General features: G+C 40.2%; 1 long non-coding RNA gene across 2 annotated transcripts in view; it reads right to left on the bottom strand.

Moving 5' to 3' along the window:
• Nucleotides 1–20,549, bottom strand: part of LOC146396946 (uncharacterized) — a 133,914-nt gene that overhangs the window by 11,012 nt on the left and 102,353 nt on the right. The window contains exon 2 of one of the 2 annotated variants that reach the window (XR_014827561.1): nt 17,433–17,640. This is a non-coding gene — a long non-coding RNA (uncharacterized LOC146396946). Of the gene's footprint in view, nt 1–17,432; nt 18,965–20,549 lie in introns of those variants that run through there. The other variant, XR_014827560.1, reaches the window with a different exon arrangement.

Below are 20,549 nucleotides of genomic sequence, written 5' to 3'. Positions count from 1 at the left end.
ATGTTCTTCAAAATGTAAATGCGCTTACCGATAGGGTAACACTCCCATCCACTGATTGGAATAAATTTAAGATACGGAAGTAGGTGGGAGAGGAACCCTCCTTTCTCACTCCCTCCCATGCATCTCCCTAGATGACTTTATGTCTTCTCGGCCACATCCACAGTCATCCTTTCTGTCTTACCCATCTCAGCTCATTGGTCTCAGTTCAGAACTAAAAGTCCCCTCCTCCCTCTCTCCCCCACCCTCTCCCTCCCTCCCTCCCTCCCTCCCTTCCTTCCTTCCTTCACAGTTCCATCTAGGATAACTAGTGTTTTTGCATTCTTAATAGCCAAGTAGCTGGGAGTAGTAATTGGAAGTGCTATAAGTGAGATTCCTTCTAACACATGTCCCAAGCTCTTGGAAGACCAGGCACTATAAAACCATTATTTCAAGTGGTAGCTCTGCCACTTGATTTCTCTGTACTTTTGGACAAATCATTCAGCTTTTCTAGGCCTCAGTTCCTTAATTTGTTAAGTGAGGTACTGTAATAATGGTCCATTGTCTTGTCATTGAAAGGGTTGAATAATAAAATAGATGTGTGTTTTTTTAAATCACAAAGTGATTGCATCTTAATTGAGTCTTATATTTCATTTCAATACCTTTTCTTGAATCTTCTAGTTTAAATTTGCAGAACACATATTTGCAAAAGGCCAGTGACTGCAATCTTTCATTCCAGCTTGAATGAATCTATGTCTACACATCAGCCCTGGGCCTCCCAGCTCAGCCTTGGCCTCCGCAGTGCTGGTGTGTCACTGGTGTGTCACAGTGATCAATGGATGGAGGAGACTGCACTGATCCTGGTGTGGAGGCAGGGAGCTCCGCCAAAGCCATCTGCTAGGAGAAGTCAGAGGCCACAGACAAGAAATGTGGTTTTAATTTTTTAAGCTAAGAAGTTTTATAAAGTAATTTTCCCCATTTTTTGATGTGATGCCTGAAGGAAAATAATAATAAAACAAAACTGGAGGAGGGAAGGTTATTCGCCAAATGACATTTCTCCTATTCTTTCTGCTTCTATTCCTCGAAAAAAGAAATTGAAACCTGCAGGGAAAGTGTTGGCAGGATACCAGACTTTCTTGTTTTACTCCTAATCACTGTGACAAGCAAATTTGTTTTTTGGAATATGAGAGGCTATGCCCACAACTGCACTGCTGTCTTAAGATAATGATGGTGACATTTATTAGGTGCTTACAGCATGCAGGCACCATGCAAAACACCTTGCCAGGATGATCGTGATTAATCTTTGTAACAATATTACGGGACTGGCACAAAATAAGGACACCCAGGCCCAGTGTGTAAGTGCTAGAGCCAAGGATGTGAACTTAGTCTCTCTCATTCCTGGATACATGTTCTAAAGCATGATGCTATCTTTCTGATTTGGAAATTTGGAAAAACAAGTTTACATCCTCAGATTAGAAGTTTGAAGTGCTCATCCCAGAACCACAGATACATGGAATTGGAAGCCTGCTTCCATTGCCCCAGTTCTTTTAAGATCATGATATTTGAAAATGGAAACCAAGGCAATGAAAACCCCCATGAATATTTTGTTTCAAAGAAGAAAAATAAGGTTTTTCTAAAGATCCAGTTGTAGCCCTTTCTTTGATGTTATCTTATTACTCGTCCTGATTTCTGAAGGAATGAACTAAGAATGAAAGTGTTTTGCTGAGGAGAGCATGTGTTAATGGTCTGAAATGTTGAAAGTCCAGGGAGGACCAGAAGTCCTTTTGCAAAAGAGTGACCTGGTGCTAAGCTGCCAGGTGCTAAGCTGCCATTCCACCTGGCCTGCCAATTCCTCGAGTCAACTTACAAAAAGGGGTGGCCCACAGCTGCCTGGCAAGGGATGTCCCAGTAAAGCATTTTCCTGGAAGCTCTCTCCACTGGTCTCCATTTAACCAACTTACAGATGGACAGTTTCCCTTCTCTGCATAGTAAATCCTGGCTGATGCCCACAGCAGATAAGTACTGTCCGACAGCAGCCTCTTTGCTCCCTCTTTATTCCTTGTCTCTGTTCCAGCCACAAATTCTGTGTGTGTTTTCCAAGAATCACTGTCTTTACTGCCACACTTCTTCCTCTTCTTCTTTTTTTTTTTTTGCCATTTTAGGGCCACACCTGTGGCATATGGAGGTTGGGGTGCAATTGGAGCTGTAGCCACTGGCCTACACCACAGCTAATGGCAACACAAGATCCTTAAACCACTGAGCGAGGCCAGGGATTGAACCTGCATGTTCATGGATACTAGTTGGGTTCATTAACTGCTGAGCCACAAAGGGAACTCCTGCCACACTTATTTACGCCAGTTGTACTTGTTATTTTAATTATTGACTTTAACATTTTATATATTGATGAAATATGTGAGTGATAAAGCACCTGTATGAAAATAATTATTTTTGTGAAAATTATCATATTTATCAAATCTAATACATTGTTGACTTTAAGGCAAATTACATTGTATGTATGCATGTATGTGTGTATGTATTTGTTTTTGGTTGTGACCACTGCATGTGAAAGTTTCTAGGCCAAAGATCAAACCCTCACCACAGCAAGGATCCAAGCAGCTGCAGTGACACTGTGCCACAAGGGAACACCCTATGTATAATTTAGAAAGAAAAAAATTAATAACAGTTAAACCATGCTCTACCATTGATTTTACACCCTTCCTATTTCAGAGAATTTCAAATGTGGGGGGAAATAACATGTTAGAATTATAAAATATGGTAACTCAAGGAAATTTGGAATAACTCTAGGAATAACAGACAATTGTGACCAAATGTACAGATGGCTATTCACAAACACTGTGACCCAGCAAAACTGGTAGGCATAAATCCAAGAGAAATTTTTATATTTATATATCAATGGTATAAGAATTTATTATAGAATTGGAACCAATATAATGTTCATAAGTATAAAAGAGGATGAACACAATTTGGAATAGTCACATAATGGAATATTACATAGGAGTCGAAATTGATAAACAACAACTAACACAAACCTTTGGAAGAAGCTAAAGATATAATATTAATGATCTACAAAATTAATCAGAGCATGATATTCTTCTTATGAAGTTAAAATTCATTCAAACAAAATAAACACATGTTTTGGCATATGTATTGATGTAACAAAACCAAATAAACAGGAAGTTAGACAAGAAGGACAGGATTTCAGAATGATGGTTGACTTGGTTAAAAAATAGAATCAGGAGTTCCCGTCATGGCTCAATGGTTAACGAATCTGACTGGGAACCATGAGGTTGCAGGTTCAATCCCTGGCCTCACTCAGTGGGTTAAGGATCCGGCATTGCCATGAGCTATGGTGTAGGTCACAGACGTGAATCGGATCCCACCTTGCTGTGGGTGTGGCATAGGCCAGTGGCTACAGCTCCAATTAGACCCCTAGCCTGGGAACCTCCATGTGCCACAGGTGCAGCCCTAGAAAGTAAAAAAGACAAAAAAAAAAAAAAAATAGAATCAATATACAAGCCAAGTGGATTTCTAAGCACCAGTATTTGATAATTATAATAAAAATATATGTTGTTTGTTATTAAGTTGTAGAATTTTTAAAAAAATATATTTTGTATGCAGTTCCTTGTTGGATATATGTGTTGCAAATATCTCCTCCTACTGTGAAAATTAATTTTAATAAACAAAATTTCATAAAGTTTAATAAAGACTGATTTATTTATTTATTTTTTTTGTCCATAGCATGCAGCAACTTCATGCAGGATTTCAGTTCCCAGACCAGAGGTTGATTCTGGGCCATAGAGGTGAAAAGGCCCACTCCTAACCACTAGGCCACCAGGGAAATTCTGATTTATTGTTTCTTTTCTTTTGTGGTCAGTGGTGTTTGTGTCATTTTTTAGGAAAAAACAAACAACAACAACAAAAAAATGCCAAGTTCTCAAACACATATTATTATGTTCTACTCAAATAGCTTTATTGTTTTATACTTCATATTTAGATCCAAAATCTATCAAAATTTATATGTGTGTTTGGTGAAAGAGTGGTCTAGTTTCATTATTTGTTTGCATATAGAGAGCCTATTGATCCAGCACCTTTTAATAAAAAGGCCATTGTTTTCTCCAACTAATTGCACTATCACTTTTTTCATAAATATATGCATTTGATTTTGCACTCTATTACACTTAACTAGGTTTGTCTTTCTTTGCACCAATAATGGATTTGCAATATCTCATGATATCTGATAGTGTAAGTTCTCCAATTTTACTTCTCTTCTTCAGGATCATTGTGTGTACTCCAGATTCTTGGCATTTTTGTATGAATTTTAGAATATAATGTTTGTGTGTATATATATGTACATTATATATTTTAGAGTTGTACATGTATACAGTTATAGAAAATATACATAATTTTTCAATTGTATATACACACATAATTTTTGAGGGAACTAACATCTTGAAATATTGACTCAACAATATATGATATATCCTTTTTTTTTCATTTAGGTAACTTCTGTTTCTTTAGTAAAATTTTAGTTTCAGTGTAGAAGTCCTCTTCAGTTTTTATTAGATTCATTCCTATTTACGTGATATTTTTGATGCTAATGTAATTTTTACATTTAATTTTTTACTTTTTTGTTGTTGGAATATGAAAAGGCAGTTGCTTTCTGTACATTAACCTTATCTCTAAAGAGCTTACTAAATTCACTTACTAATGCTGACAGTTTTTCTCTAAATTCTCTTGAAATTTCTAAGTAAACAAGATCATATTGTCTGATAATAATACAAGTTTTTTTTCTCCCTTTCCTATTCTTACAATTTTTATTTCTTTTCCTTGTTTCATTAACTGGTTAAGTATGATATTGAATAAGAGCAGGGTAGCAGACACTCCTGTCTTCTTCCTAATTGCAAGAATAAATGTCTCAGTATTTTATTATGAGTAAATCAGCTGAAGGTCTTTATCCGATTAAGCAAATTCAGAGTTCCAATTGTGGCTCAGTAGTAACGAATCTGTCTAGTATCCATGAGGATGAGGCTTTGATCCTTGGACTTGTTCAGTGGGTTAAAGATCCAGCATTGCTGTGAGCTGGAGTATAGGTCACAGACTTGGCTCAGATCTGGCGTTGCTGTAGCTGTGGTGTAGGCCAGCAGACACAGCTCCCCTAACCTGGAAACTTCCATATACTGTGGGTGTGGCCCTAAAAATACAGGACAATAAAAAAAGATCAAGCAAATTCTCATCTGTCTTTAACTTGGTAGGAGTTTTTATCATTAATTGATACTGAATTTTGACAAATGCCTTTTCTGCAACCATCAAGATGATCACATAATTTTTCTATTCTTCTGTTGAAGTCATAGATTATGTGGATAGATTTTATAATGAGAAACCAAGCTTGCATACTCAGAATACTTCACTTAGTTATAATGTACTATTATTTTTAGGTATTGTAGGATTTGATTTGCTAATATTTAATTAAGGACTTTTAAATCTATGCTTATGAAGTGATTGGTCTCTAGTTTTCCTATCTTATAATGTCCTTTCAGAATCAATATTATATTGACCTCATAAAAAGAATTAGGAAGAGTTCCTATCTGTTCCCTTCCTCCTCTATCCTATGGAAAAGTTTTGGGCAAGATGGTGATATATCTTCCTTCAGTACCTGAAGAATTTGTAGTTGAAGTTATCTGTTGCCAGTTTTCTTTGTGAAAATAAGGATTCAATTTTACATATATTGAAATATTCAGATTATATCTACAGGATCTGTAATAATGTACCATTTGTATTTTTTACATTGGTAACTCGGGTTTCTCTATATATGTATCAGATGTGCAAACTTTAACCTGTTTTATTAATCTTATATAGCTTTAATTTTGTTCACGGTTTTCGACAGTATGTTTGCTTTCAATTTTATTGACGTCTGCTCTTATATGTCTTACAGGCGTATCTTGTTTATCATGCTTTGCTTTATCGTGCTTCACCAATACTGTGTTTTTTACAAATTGAAGGTTTGTGGCAACTATGCCCTGAGCAAATCTAACGGCACCGTTTTTTCAACAGCATTTGCTCACTTTGTCTTTCTGTCACCTTTTGGTAATTCTTGCAATATTTCAAACTGTTCAGATTTGTCATGGTGATCTGTTCAGTGATCTTTGATGTTACTATTGTAATTGATGGGGATGCCACGAACTGGGCACAAGTAATAAATGTGCGAGTTCTGACTGCTCCACTGACCAGCTATCCCCCATTTCTCTCCTCCTTGGGCCTCCATATAACCCTGAGGCACAATAATATTGAAATTAAGTCAATCAATAACCTCACGATGGCTAAAAAGGCAAAAAAAAAAAAAAAGAGTTCCCATTGTGGCTCGCTTAGTATCCATGAGAATTCAGGTTCGATCCCTGGCCTTGTCCAGTGGGTTAAGGATCCAGCATTGCCATGAGCTGTGGTGTGGGTCACAGACTGGCTTGAATTCTGCATTTCTGTGTCTGTGGTATAGGCGCAAAGCTGCAGCTCCAACTTGACCCCTAGCCTGGGAACTTCCATATGCCACAGGTGTGCCCCTTAAAAAAAAAGCAAACAAATGAACAAAAAAACCTTAAGTATTCATGTGAAAGGAAGAGTCAGTTGATATAGCAAATTTCTTTTTCTTTTTCTTTTTGTCCTTTTTTTCTTTTCTGGGCTGCACCCGTGGCATATGGAGGTTTCCCAGGCTAGGGGTCTAACTGTCTAATTGGAGCTGTAGCCACTAACCTATGCCACAGTCACAGCAACGCCAGATCCGAGCCACATCTTCGACCTACACCACAGTTCATGGCAACACCGGATCCTTAACCCACTGAGCAAGGCCAGGATTGAATCCCCAACCTCATGGTTCCTAGTAGTATTCATTAACCACTGAGCCACGACAGAAAATCTGCATGTAGCAAATTTCACTGTTGTCTTATTTTAATAAACTGCCTCAGGATTTCCCTTTGTGGCTCAGCAGAAACGAATCTGACTGCTATCCTTGAGGACGCAGGTTTGATCCCTGGCCTCACTCGGTGGGTTAAGGATCTGACATTGCCATGAGCTGTGGTGTAGGTCACAGATGTGGCTCAGATCCCATGTTGCTGTGGCTGTGGCATAGGCCAGTGGCTACAGCTCCAATTGGACCCCTAGCTTGGGAACTTCCATATGCCATAGGTGCAGCCCTAAAAAAAGACAAAAAAGAAAGAAAGAAAGAAAAAAAAAAAAAAGAAAAAGAAAAGAAACTGCCTCAGTCATCTTAACCTTCATCAACCATTACCCTATCAGTCAGCAGCCATCAACACCAAGCACCAAGGCAATATCCTCCACCAACAAAAGCATTATGACTATCTGAATGCTCTGATGATGGTTAGCATTTTTTAGCAAAAAAATTTTTAAATTAAGGTATATACATTGTTTTTTTAAAAAAAAAAAAAACATAATGCTGTTGCACACTTAGTAGACTACCCCACTGTGTAAACATAACTTTTATAGGCACTGGGAAACCAAAAAATCTGTGTGATTCACTTTATTGCAATACCTACTTTTTTCGGTGCCTGGAACCAAACCTAAAATATCTCTACGGTATGCCTATATTTCTTTCCTCTTTATTTCCTGGAGCTTTCCTTGATGTGCTTACTTGCTTTGGGAAATAAAATCTTAAACACAGGAAAAGAAAAATCTTTTCCTCAACTGTTGCATAAACTCACAAAGAACACCAGGCTGTTTTTCTCTCCATGGTCTCCCAGTTAGACTTTACTTCTGTTTCTCTCTGTCTCTGTCTCTCTCTCCCTCCCTTCCTCCAACTCACATCAGGACTACAGATCATGGTTACACTGAAAATCCATGAGGGCCATAGCTATCCTTGTGTCCCCAATAATTAGCATGAATCTGGACATGTTATAAACTCTCAACAAGTATTTATTGAAAGATAAATACAGTTTCACAACTGTTTGCCAAAACCACCATGATTGCTGAGAAAAACAAGAGAAGAAATATATCAAAAGCAAACCAAAAAAAAGTATGATACAGATTCGTAAACCGCTGAGCCACATGGGAACTCCCCTCAAATTTTCAGTTTTAAATTCAGTCTCTTATTAACCACTCATTCTCAAGCAATCTTATTTATTCATCATTTTATTGATGAATGCAACATACCAAGTGTCAGAAACTCTGTTTGACACTGGTAGCCCAGTGGTGAGCCAAAGAAGACATGGTGACAGCTCTCATGGAACTTATAGTTTAATGGAGGATACAAACTTTAATCAAGTAATTAAGTGGAAATTACAGTTTGGATAAGTTCTCTGAAGGAGAAGGACTTAAGTGCTATAATACCCATAATAAAGCAAGTTGACCTAGATAAGAGCATTTGAGAAAGCTTCCTGCAGAATACCCAGCTCCAGTGGGTATGTTGGAATTAAGTAGAGGGAGGCAGGTGAGTGGTGGACAGAATTCTGCCTGTGTGTGGTACCACTTCCAAATCCCTAGTGGCTTTCTTCCATGTCTTGTACCTACACAGATTAAAATATTCAGTTGGAGGATGCCAGTGCTTTGTCCGCTCCAGCATCTCAATCCCTCATTTTCCTGGTCTCTCCATTAGTCTCTCATGACCTTGTTGAAAAGAGTCTGTACTAAGAAAGAGGCTTCTTCTCTAAGCCACCCTGCTGGTCTCCCTGACTTCACCACCCCTTTGCCTCAAGACATCTATTATATTAACTAAACACATTTGACTTTATACCTCTTTGGGTCTTAGTTTTCCTACTTATCACATGTGAGGTTTGTGTTCAGGGCACTGTATGGCTATTTTCTGTCCCAGCATCTCCTGAAAGGAGTTCCCTCAGTGGCTAGAAGGCAGTGCCATGTACACAGCAGCTTGCAGAGAAGGGAAGCATCACTGGCTCGATGCAGACCTACCATCCAAGCCCCTTGCCCTGTGTTGTTGGGGCTCCTCTGTGTCTACATTCCCACAGCCCCTGGTGGCAGCTCCTTCTTTTCTAGAGGTACAGGATGAATCAGGTGTCGACAGAAGTCTGCCAAGTATTTGCCCTTTTGGACAGTGGGAAATGAAAGGAGGCCCCTAGATGAAACCTACTAAACCAGGGGACAGACTGGAGCCAGGCTGAAGGAGTCAAACAAGGGAAGGGGTCAAAAGACCCTCCCCCTGGGGGGCCTAGGAAAGCACATCCAGGGCTGGTCTTGTCTCTCAGTTTCCAGGGTTTTCACCATCAATCCCTTGGTTAAAACACCACAGTACATGCGAAAACAAACAACACTGTTACTAGGTATCATTAGCCTACAACAAAAGCAAAGCAGCTACTGCTCTGTGTTAATTGATTCCAGAAGTCAAGCATGGCATGCCCTTATCCTAAGTATTTAGGCCTGAGGTCATAGGCAACTGGGAACACATTTTCTTCTTTTTGGAACAGTGGGATTTAGCCTAGGGGAAATGTTCCTAATTCCAGAAGGCACAAGGTCCTTCTCTCCCAGGTCCCTTTATATATCATCACCTCCCCCGCCCCATGGACATAGGGGCATGGTGCCCATTCCACTTCCCTTCCCCATGCTGATCTGCACTCCTTACCTTGCTCCTTTCCCTCTTTCTCTGTCCCTTTCCCTCTTCCTCTCTCTCAGCCACCCTCTTTATATATCTCTCCCTAATCCCGCCCATGCTTCCCACCATTTCTCAGACCTCATCTCTACAAGTCACCTCTACCTCACTTTCATTCCCATCCCATTTTGCTCATTATGCACGGATAAGTCTCAGTATATTATTGAGTGGTTTACGGTTTATGCATCTGTCTGCCTCACCAGACTTTGAGCTTCCCAAGGGCAGGAATCACACTGTATCTTTTTCAACAGCATATAGTGCAAGACCCAAAATGTAGTGGTCATCGATGAATATTTGTTGAGTTAAATCATTCTTACTCAACCCTTCAGTCTGGGAAATAGTTCAGGAGCAGCTGCTCTCTTATTATATAGATGATGTTTTGGAAAAGATTAGCCAACAGCCCTGTTCCTCTGTGTCTGGCTATAGGCTTTTTTTGATGCCCTGTCCCAACTATGGATGCAGAGCCTGAAGCTCGGGCCCAGCTCTGGCTTGGGTTAGAGCTTAGCTCCTTGAATGAGGCCCCTCTGAGGCTACCAGGCTCCCTCCCATGGCCTCTCCTCTTAAAGAGCATCTCGACAATGCTTCCAATGGGGTCACCCCAAACGTGACTCTGCAGATGGAATAGCCAGATCAGGAATTGAAGAGGGTCTGGGCTCCAGAGGAAATAGAGGAAATTGTTCTCCCAGGCTCTACAGGGAACCTTAGCTAAGGAGGAAAGAGCCCAAGTTCCATCTGTGCTCAAGCACCACAAGGCTGGAGTTTGGGGCTTGACAAGGGTGGGTGCAAAGATGGGATTATGGGAAGGGCCCTCAGGCAAGTTGTTGGTCCCCACTGGACTCCAGGGTCACCATATGCAAAAGAACAACCTTGCAACCTGAAATTCTAAGATTTTTAACCCAAGCAGTTTTATATCCAAATGTGGAGCTGAGATCATTTTTATCCTGACCTACTTATTCCAAGATGCTTTTTTTTTTAATGGACAGGAAGGCAAATCCAAAACAAATTCCCTCTGGGGCCAGTAGTCCGTGTTAGCAGAAGTGGGTGGGGGAGGTCTCTTTCTCTCTCCAACGTGTGGAAACCACAGAGTCTCTTGGTTTTTAGTCATGTTAAAATTCTTAGGGCTTGGAGTTCCCATTGTGGCGCAGTGGAAACGAATCCGACTAGGAACAATGAGGTTGTGGGTTCTCTCCCTGGCTTTGCTTAGTGTGTTAAGGATCCGGTGTTGCTGTGAGCTGTGGTGTAGGTCGCAGACATGGCTCAGATCCAGCGTTGATGTAGCTGTGGCGTAGGCCAGCAGCTGTAGCTCTGATTAGACCCCTAGCCTAGGAACCGCCACATGCCTCAAGTGTGGCCCTAAAAAAAAACAAAAACAAAACAACAACAACAACAACAACAACAAATAAACCAAAAAACTTTAGGGCTTAAGCCCATTTAGTTGTATTTGTGTTTTTTAAAAGTGGACACTTCCTGTTCTTTTGAAGGTTTATTTCCAAACATCCTGGATTTCTGATAGGCTCCCATAAAATATTGTGGAAAAGATTTATTAAAGCTCACAGAATTGATTTTCCAATGGTCATGCACATCTTGGCTTAAACTTCAAGGTGAGCAGGGTAGAAAGGAAAGTGTAATTAGAACCCACCTAAGCAAAAAAAATTTTTTTGGCCACCCTGAACTAAATGGAGTTCCCAAGCCAGAGATCATATCTGAGCCACAGTGGTGACCTAAACCACAGCTGCAGTAACATTGGATCTTTAACCTCCTGGCCTGGATTGAACCTGCAGTCCAGCACTCCCAAGACACCGCTGATCCCATTGTGCCAGAGCGGGAACTCCTAAGCAAAACTTTTAAGACCCTTATTTAAAAGATTTATTGTCTCCATAGCCATAAACATATTGACCCTGATGCATTCTTTACTTGTCTTTTTTCTGAAAACAAAAAGTTTAGAGAGCTTGTTCCCCATTCCAACCTTAACTGTTATGTAAGTTTTCAACCAATATTTACCAAGCACTTTCCCTGGGTGAGGTCTTCTGCCAGGTTCTAGGGATATAGAAATACTTAAGACATTTACAGAAAGGAGAGGAACAAAGCAGGAAGTTTTAAGAGGAAGGTTGAGACTGCAAGTTTTTCTGGGGGCGGGAGCCAGCATACAAGTCATAAGTCTTCCAAAGAGAACTCACGATGGCTCTTAAAACACAAAGGCAAAGGAGTAGGAGGTTGTCAGGTAGAAAAAGGAGTCAGCATCTGAAAAAAGGTACAGACCAGTGTCTTTGAGAATCCGAAATTGCCAGTATCTTGAGATAAGATTGAGCAGGTGGAGACAAGTGAGTGACAGGATGGGTAAGAAGAGAGTCAAAACATGACACCAAAAGAGTCAAACTAGGAAGTAATAAAAATTCCAGACTAAGTCATTAGTAACTGATCCTCTGGGCAATAGGGAGAAAAAACAGGTTTTTAAACAAATGACATGTTCCGACTTCACGGTAGAAAGATCTCTCCACAGCCGTGCAGGTGACAAGTGGGTAGATCAAACATTAGTCACAGAAGATCAGGTAGGAAGCAGTTGCAATCATGTGGGTTGGAGACAGTGAAGGTGGTGGCAATGGATAGGGAGAAAGAAACGTTTATGAATAAAGGTGCCCTGTTCCGGAAGGATGGAGAGTGAGGAGTGGAGACGACTCAACAATCACTCAAAGGCTTCCTCCAGATGATGACGTTTATGACTGTGATGATATCATGATGATAATGGCCAATGCTTATAGCATTTATTATGCACAAATAACAATTTTAAGCACATTATATCTGTGAATTCATTTGAGCCTCCCTAACCTGGTAAGTAGGTACTGTGCTCATCGTTCTTGTACAAATGAGGAAACTGAGACAGAGAGAGATTAAGTTGCCTAAGCTCACACAGGAATTGGTGGACCCAGAATTCAAACCCATGTAGTCTGGTTTCAGAAGCTACATCTTAGCCATTCACCAGACATTTGACTAAAGATGTACGTTACAACCTGAGGAGAAGAATATGAGTTCATCTTTGGACAGGTGAGGTCAAGGTGATTGTTCACACGGGAGGACATATGTAAGAGCTACTGGGAATTTTTTGGAGCCTCTGTGTTTGCAGAGCTGCCTTTGCACAGAAGCCCGGGATCCCCCAGAGAGGGAGCACAGTGTAGCTAAACCAGCCAGATTGCCACTCAGGCTTTGCCAGTGATGGTCAAACCACTTCATCTTTGACGTGACCATAATAGTACTAGTTTATGATACCATACAGAATAAATAAGACAACTCGTACATAGGCCCAAGGGTAGATGTGGCTTAATGAATATCTAAATCCTCTCCCAGGGATGTGGCACTTCACAAGAAGTTATCTACTATTTATGACTGCTCTGTAGTAAAGAGATGGATGGCCAGAATTCTCCTTAAGTCAGGAGAATACAGGAAGATGGTTTAGGGATTAAAAAAAAAGAAGAAATCTCAATTAAATAGAGTCAAGAGACAAGAAGAGGGAGCTCTCATGCCCTATAGAATAGCAGAGCCCATCGGAAGTAGACTCTTTTCCTGGCAAGGACTCAGCCAATGAAAAGCCATGGACTCTGTTTCCTACAATCCTCCCAGTTTCCTTTCCCCTCTGTAAAAGTGTTCTCCTTCCTTTGCCACTGGGGACTGGCATGTGGCTCACTATGTTGCAGACCCCACACTGCAGTTCTCTGGGGATCCCAAATAAACCCATCGCTGCTGGAGAAATAGCTGGCAGTCTATTTTGGGTCAACAGGAGCAACTTAAACCTTGCACTTCCTGTTCCATGGCAGCAGTACAGTGTCGGGGGTGGCCTGCTCTGTGACCAACCCATTTCCTGGCACCTACAGGTCACCTGCTTCTGCTTGCTTTCACCACTGGGCTCCAGGAACATAAAGACCACTCTGGAAAGGGAAAGGCCATTTCCACCAAGGAAGGAGAAAGGACAGAAAATATCCCAGGAAGAGCTGTTCATCAAATTTGGGTCAAGCAACCTGATGTCCTTCCTTGTTGATGTGGGCCATGAAGAAAGAAAAACCAAGTCAACTTCTATTAGCATAATGGGTGATTTTTAGATGAAACATAGCCTGACAGTGCAAATAAAGTGCTATCTCTTAAAATGCTGCAGATTTTGTTTTCAGAAATAGCCTTAGTTCTTATATCTAGGAGTCACACACTCAAGGATTTAGAGAATTGCAACTGAATGGAGGAAACAGCATTCCAAAATTGAGATGGAATGTCCGGTTCAAAGGGCTGGCCACTTAATTTAAAAGTAGCATTATTCAAGGTTGTTAAAGTGGAAGTTAAGGGGAGTTGAGCAGAGGATCCCCCCATCTGGGTAAGAGTCAGTCTGGGTAATGGCAGAGTTTCTGGGACTTGACCCCAGTGCATCAATTCCTGTTCTAAGTGCTCTGGCAGTCTCTGTCTTGACTGTGGTCCCTGGGACACAGTGTGACAGAGGTCTTTGTGAGTATTTCAGGGAATGGTCAGGCGAGGCTGCCTCCACTGATGCCTCCTCTTGGCTGGAGGCCAGCTGTAGAGGAAGGTGTGACTGTCTTCCTTGGAATTGCCTTCCAGGTGCTCTTGGGAGGAAACAAGAAACACTTACTCCTTTCCCTTTCTTCTCTAATCTTCTGGGATACACTTGGTGAGGCTCTAATTTTCATTCCTAGGAAGCAACATTGTATGCCCTTTTGGAATACATACAGGAGAGTTAAATGACTCCTTTAAAGTGTGTATTATTAATAATTACATGGTTAGAGCAATTCTAGTGTATTACTTTGCTAACATAATTTTAACAACACAGCAAGTATGTTTTCTTACAATGATGCTATCTTTTCATTAAGTTTTAGTATTCATTCCTGGCAATATTCAATTTATCTGTCAAAACTCATAACGCCCTCACCATCTCTAGGAAATCCCCCTGAGGTTGTTATCTAGGACACGTGGCCTTCTCCTCTTTGTTCTGACCACTTCATAGGCCTGATATCTGTGATGACTCTTGGTTTAAATGACGTTTTTCCTAGGCCACGAGCCCACTGAGAATGAGCAGAGCTTTAATCATCATAGCCTCGGGGCTGCCACAGTCATTAGCCCTCATTCTCTTTTCATTCTACCAGAACCGAGGGTTTAATCAAGTCCTGCAACTGGGTGCACTGTTGATGTTATCACAATAACCTTGGAGGCTGGTTCCTCAAACCCCCAATTCAATATCTGATTTTTTTTTAATTTAAGGTCTTTCATTTACGGGAAAATGAAGATTTTCCAACTTAAACAAATGTGTGGAGACCAGTGTCCAAGAAAATAGTTTATATTAAAAGCCTGGAAACGCTGGGCTGGCAAGACATACCAAGTGCAGCATTTGGAATGTGCTCCTGCTTCTAAAAGAGAAACCCTCCACATGCATGGGTGGTCCCTTCCACATGTAACAACTTAGGCTTTAAGATCTCCTGCAACATTTGGAGCCCTCTTTTAAAGGCACCGTAAAATGAATGCTTGGCCGGTACATTTCACGGGCCACTTGGGCAAGAGCCAATTGTCTGCCGTAAATGGATCCTGTTATTCCAGTGCATGTTGAGGGTCAACTGTCCCCCTAAGAACCCGCTCCAATCCCTGGCTAATGACTTCCCATCAAGCGGGTGGTAGGAAGAGATTTCTTTGGGAAGGTCCATCTTCCTAATTCTCAAGAAAGCCTGTATTCAGGAAGTCGTTACTTATCCCCAAAACATTTGTACTGGAATGCAATTACACTTAGCTCACTTGGCAGTAAATTTGATTTTGGCCAGAAAAGATGGGTTTCTATGGAGTTTCACTACTAATATTAGTACTGTTACTGCAACTCTAAGAAGAGTAATAATATGAATTACCCTGATAGGATGGCATACTGTGTGCCAGGCTCTGTGTATCTTAATAAGTAGGAGGAAGGTGTTTTTAATCACTTGGAGTTTATAGAGTGGGAAACTCAAGTTTAAAGATGTTAAGCATCTTAACAAGAGTCATGCAACTCGCAAGGGTGAGGTCTAGTGTTTGAGTCAGAACTATTTACTATGAATATCATACTTCTGTCTGTTATGCCACACTCCTTCCAAATACAGGGGACTTAGACATAGTCTGAGGGGTCCAGTGCTGCAAAGGTGTGAGTTCTAAACATCAGGGACTAAAACATCACATTCTGCCCCAGAGTTCTCACCTATGCCATCTGCCACTCATTAAACACATGATACTGTTCGTCATAAGAGAAATCGGACACAGAAGCACTCAACAAACATACTACTGGAAAAACAGCTTTTCTGACAGTGTGGAGGAATGTTATCTTTGTAGACAAAGGCTAAAATCATTTGAAAGGTAAAATGGTAATTTATCCCTTTTCCCACTGCTTTACAATTTATTACACACATTCATATCTGTAGGTAATATGGTAATATGAACCCCGATATCTAAATCCACCATATTCAGATTTCCGTAGAAAAGATTAGCAGGATATAAACATAGAAGTCTCCACCATTGGCAATAAAATGGTGTACTATCCACGTGTGGAAAACTTTCCTAGAAATAGAACGGATGTGTCTGGGTTGAAAAAGGCAGAGGACTGACTCCCATTTTCCACCTCTAAAAGAAGGTATCAGGGAATTACTAAAAAGAAAAAGGAATTGAGAGCAGCAAGAGGAGAAGGAGTAGACAAAAAAAAAAATGAAGAGCATTCTATTGGAACAAAAATTTATGCTGGTCAAAATTCTTGCAAATATAATGAGACATTGAAAAGAGTCTAGTTTTAACGGGAAAAAGTTCCCCAAGAGTTAGGAGAATCTATGCCTAGATAAATTGTCTACTTAAGTTGTGCAAGATAAATTGTCTACTATAAATTGTGCAAGAAATTTACATTTGTGAAAAAAACCTAAATTGCGAAAATAATGGAAGCAGGACACACTAGCTAACTGGAACGTGAATCCACATATACTGGAATTTGCACAGGAATTTCACAATAAATATTGGTAAAAAAGCATGAAGCTCATTTTTTTATTAACCGGAGCTCAATTTAAATAATTATATTTTGAAAGTTTATTAAATAGTTTTTAATTATTAAAAACAATATTCAGGCGTTCCCATTGTGGCTCAGCGGTAACAAACCCATCTAGTATCCATGAGGATGTGGGTTTGATTCCGGGCCCAGTTCAGTGGGTTAAGGATCCAGCATTGCTGCAAGCTGTGATGTAGGTCACAGATGCATTTCTGATCCCGCATTGCTGTGGCTGTGGTGTGGGCCATCAGCTACAGCTCCCATTTGACCCCTAGCCTGGGAACATCTATATGCCATGAGTGTGGCACTAAAAAAAAGAAAAAATAATAATAATAATAATAATAAATTATTATGTTAGCTATGTATAATGATAAATTTGAATTGTAATCTCTAGCTGGATATAAAGCTCTAACAGAAAAATACTAAAAGGGAAAAAAGAGCTCCAAAACAAATAATTTAGATATTTTATACAGTGTTTCAGAGCATAGAAAAGTAAATTGGGAGAAGGGTATACACTGCAAATCATATATACCAACAAAATCTTACAAAGATATCACAGACATCTAGAAAAAAACTAGGCAATCCTGTTTTTGAATCAATATGCAATATTCTTACTAGAACACTAGACCCAGAATCCGGCAGATAATTCAAAGAGGAATGAGTACTATGAAAGTCGTGCACGAGACCACATCATGCATTTGCCAAACCCCATTTCATTTTCACCTGTGACCCCAGTTACACTCCATTTCCCAGCCTCCCTTTCATCTTAGATGGAATCATGTGACCATTTCTTACCAATGGAATATGAGTGTGGTAGGGGGGTGTCACCAACCATAGGAGTGAGTGTCTTGTCCTTCAGGCTCTTTCCTCCCTGCCATTAGTCAGAGTCAGGGGATCCAGAAAAGACTTGAGGTCTCCACAGAAGATGGTGGCACCATTAACCAGGGAGCTTGGGCTCTTGGGTGACTGAGGGAAGCAGAGCCCTTCATCAACCAGCATTGGACTCATGCAAGAGAAGGAAATAAGACTTTATTGCATTAAACCACTCAGAATATGGAATTTTTATTACAGAAAGTAATTTACACTGACTAATAAGCATTTACCCCCACATTTTAAGGATGGCTTAATATAAAATTAATATTTTACAAACAGGAAGTTAAAAAGACAAATTCTATAATAGGTTTGAAGAATGTCAATAAGTTTGAAGAATTTTTTAAGATTTAATACCCATAACATTTAAAATTATTTTTAAAAATTTTAGAGAAACTATGAATAAATGGACACATTCCTTAATTTGGTAGCAAAAACTCACTTGAAAGCCATATTCAAACCAATTGTGCAACACAGTGGTATGATTTTAGAGATATTTCAATTAAAAACAATTTAACAGTGACTTAAATAATGTTCTAGCATTTCATATGGCAGGAAGCTTAAAGATTGTAATCATTGGAAAGGAGATGAATACGTCAATCACACATGCTGTAAACCTATAATAATTAACTTATGTATTTGAATTAATAATAAAATTCAGCCTGGCGGCTAAATACAAAACAAACATACAAAATTCCCCAGGGTTTTAATGCATCGTAAATAATAAGAAAAACCCTACAAAGAAAATCTACTGTAAAATACAAAAGAGAAGGAATGAAGAAGAGAGAAAGGACTTGGAATGAATATAAAGACATCTATATTTGAAATTTTAAAAACATTATTGAGTGACACAAAAGAAAAATAGACTCTGTTGAAAACTGTGACATGAATTACAGTTAAGAAAATGAAATATTAACATAATTTCTAAATCTTCTCAAAGAATATCCATAATTCTGCATCCTAAAAGCTTTTTCCTGAATATTAGAATTATTGCTGATTATAATTTCTTCTAAAGCTTTTTATATATCTTTTCCAAATGTTTCTTTACTGATGATGTCTTTTTATCAGAAAAATTATACTGAAAAAATAAAGCATTTAGAAAGAAAACTCATTCCAAGTAGATACAAAACTTTGGCAGGGGGGAAATACTATTCCTGACCCGGTCAAGTTAAGGGCTTCTGTTCTGATCTTACCACAGCCAAGCGACATTGTCCCAATGTTTCAGAAACCTCTCCTAGGCATGAGGGTGTTCCCCTCTTGGCTCCGGCCCAGGGATTTTGCTATTGATTTGTAGCCTTCAGGGGATGTTCACTTCTCTCTCTGATGGGAGGAGGTTCACTGCTCTGCTCTCTAAGAACACTGTGGATTCCAATATGTCCTTTTTTCTATGTGCATGGCTCCATCACACCCAGTCGTATTGCATCAGGCCAGGCTGTCTGCTGTTCTAGGAGATTCTCTTCACTTCATTAGAAGCAGAAGGGTTAAAAGGAGAGAAAAAGAAGCAGTTGGAACAGGGATTCTCTGCTTCTGCCTGAATCTCAGGACAATTTCACATTTGGCGGCAGAAGGATTCTGACTGCACTCTTTGGCCTAAATCAGCGTTTACTCTGAACACCCTAAATTTCTTTCAGAGGAGTGTTCCAAGATGAAGTATTCTGATTTCCGGGAAGAATCCTCCATGACCCTTAAACACACTTACCTTGCCATCAAGATTGGTATGTATTGGCCCTGAGAAGCATCCCAACAATAAGCAATGATTTCATTACGGGTTGAACACAGCCATGGTTTCAATTCTCAGCTACATTTCACCAAGTGAATTGCCTGGAATACTTTTAGTGCTCTGCTGAGATGAGATGACCCAAAACCAACTGGATTAGACATCAGAATAAATTCCATTGTGACTTACTATTATATTGTAATTAAGTTTTACTTGAATGTATGTCTTTGGCATGCTTATATACTTGTGTGGTGCTTTCATAGAATTAGAGGTCATTTTAGGAAGGCAGAGGGAATACAACTTCTGGTCCATCCTCCTCATTTTCCAAATGAGTTGACTGTGGCTTAGAGAGGTTAAGTAATTCTCCTAGAGTCACAGAGTGAATGACAAGCCCAACTCTATGACATCAAATTTCTGTCCCATTAGTGAGGAGGGGTGTTTGTAAGCCATGGGCAGCAGAAACATCATGGCCTACAGAGTCCTGAGGTTGTCGTAGACCCAGCCCCAAAGCAGGTTGTATATTCTCATCTTTGCTTGGCCTGAATGTAACCCTAGATGTGTTGCTCCCATTTTCCCGTGGATGTGACCAATCCAGGATCGTGTAGTTTCCCAGGCATGTGACCAGTGTCTTGAAGCCCTGGTCTCAGCTCTTCTTGTCCCTTTCAGCATGGTGCTTGCTTTAGTCTCTAATCTCTGTAAGCTACCCATTCAGCTTGGCTTGGACCCTCCTCTCTTTAGCTCCAGACTTGGGGGCTGGGCTCTAACTTGCTGCTAAATTTCAGGGGTAAGATTAAACCCCAGGCCTCCTAATTTTCCGAGCACAGTTACCTGCTTACACCGCACTCTTATCTTCAAAGACACTGGTTATAGAATTGAACCTCAGGCATGCGGATTTCCAGAGGCCAGTGCTTCATCAGTTAGAAAGAATTTTAAAACAGTCTCTTCCGATTGTTAATCTAGGGATTTATCTCCTCTTGCAGCTGAAAGTACAATTAAAGTAAAACATAGACTACTAGGTTAAGTTTCTTTGGATTCACAAAGAGGAAGACTGACAGAGCCTCACCAAGCAGCTTCTCAGGAAGGATCGGAACCCTGCAATACCAGGGACTCCAAGCTCCAGGACTGGGAGATGGACTTGGGGTCAATTTCAATCCCTGTACAGTCAGTCACAAAGCAGGATGAGGGTGGGCCCATCATAACAGCATCATCATTCCAGAGAACAGAGCCCACATAGTCCAGGTCTTGGGCTGGTAGAATTGGGGGTGCTCTAAGATGCCCTGCTCACCCTGCCCATGCACACACAGAGGAATTGGGAGCTGTCCGTG

Source organism: Sus scrofa, chromosome 14 (genome assembly GCF_054392235.1).
Source record: "Sus scrofa isolate SSC_HxYL_T2T_F1_AM1 chromosome 14, Sscrofa_HxYL_maternal_Yorkshire_Landrace_v2.0, whole genome shotgun sequence".
NCBI lineage: Eukaryota > Metazoa > Chordata > Mammalia > Artiodactyla > Suidae > Sus > Sus scrofa.
This window is presented reverse-complemented; position numbering and strand designations above follow the sequence as displayed.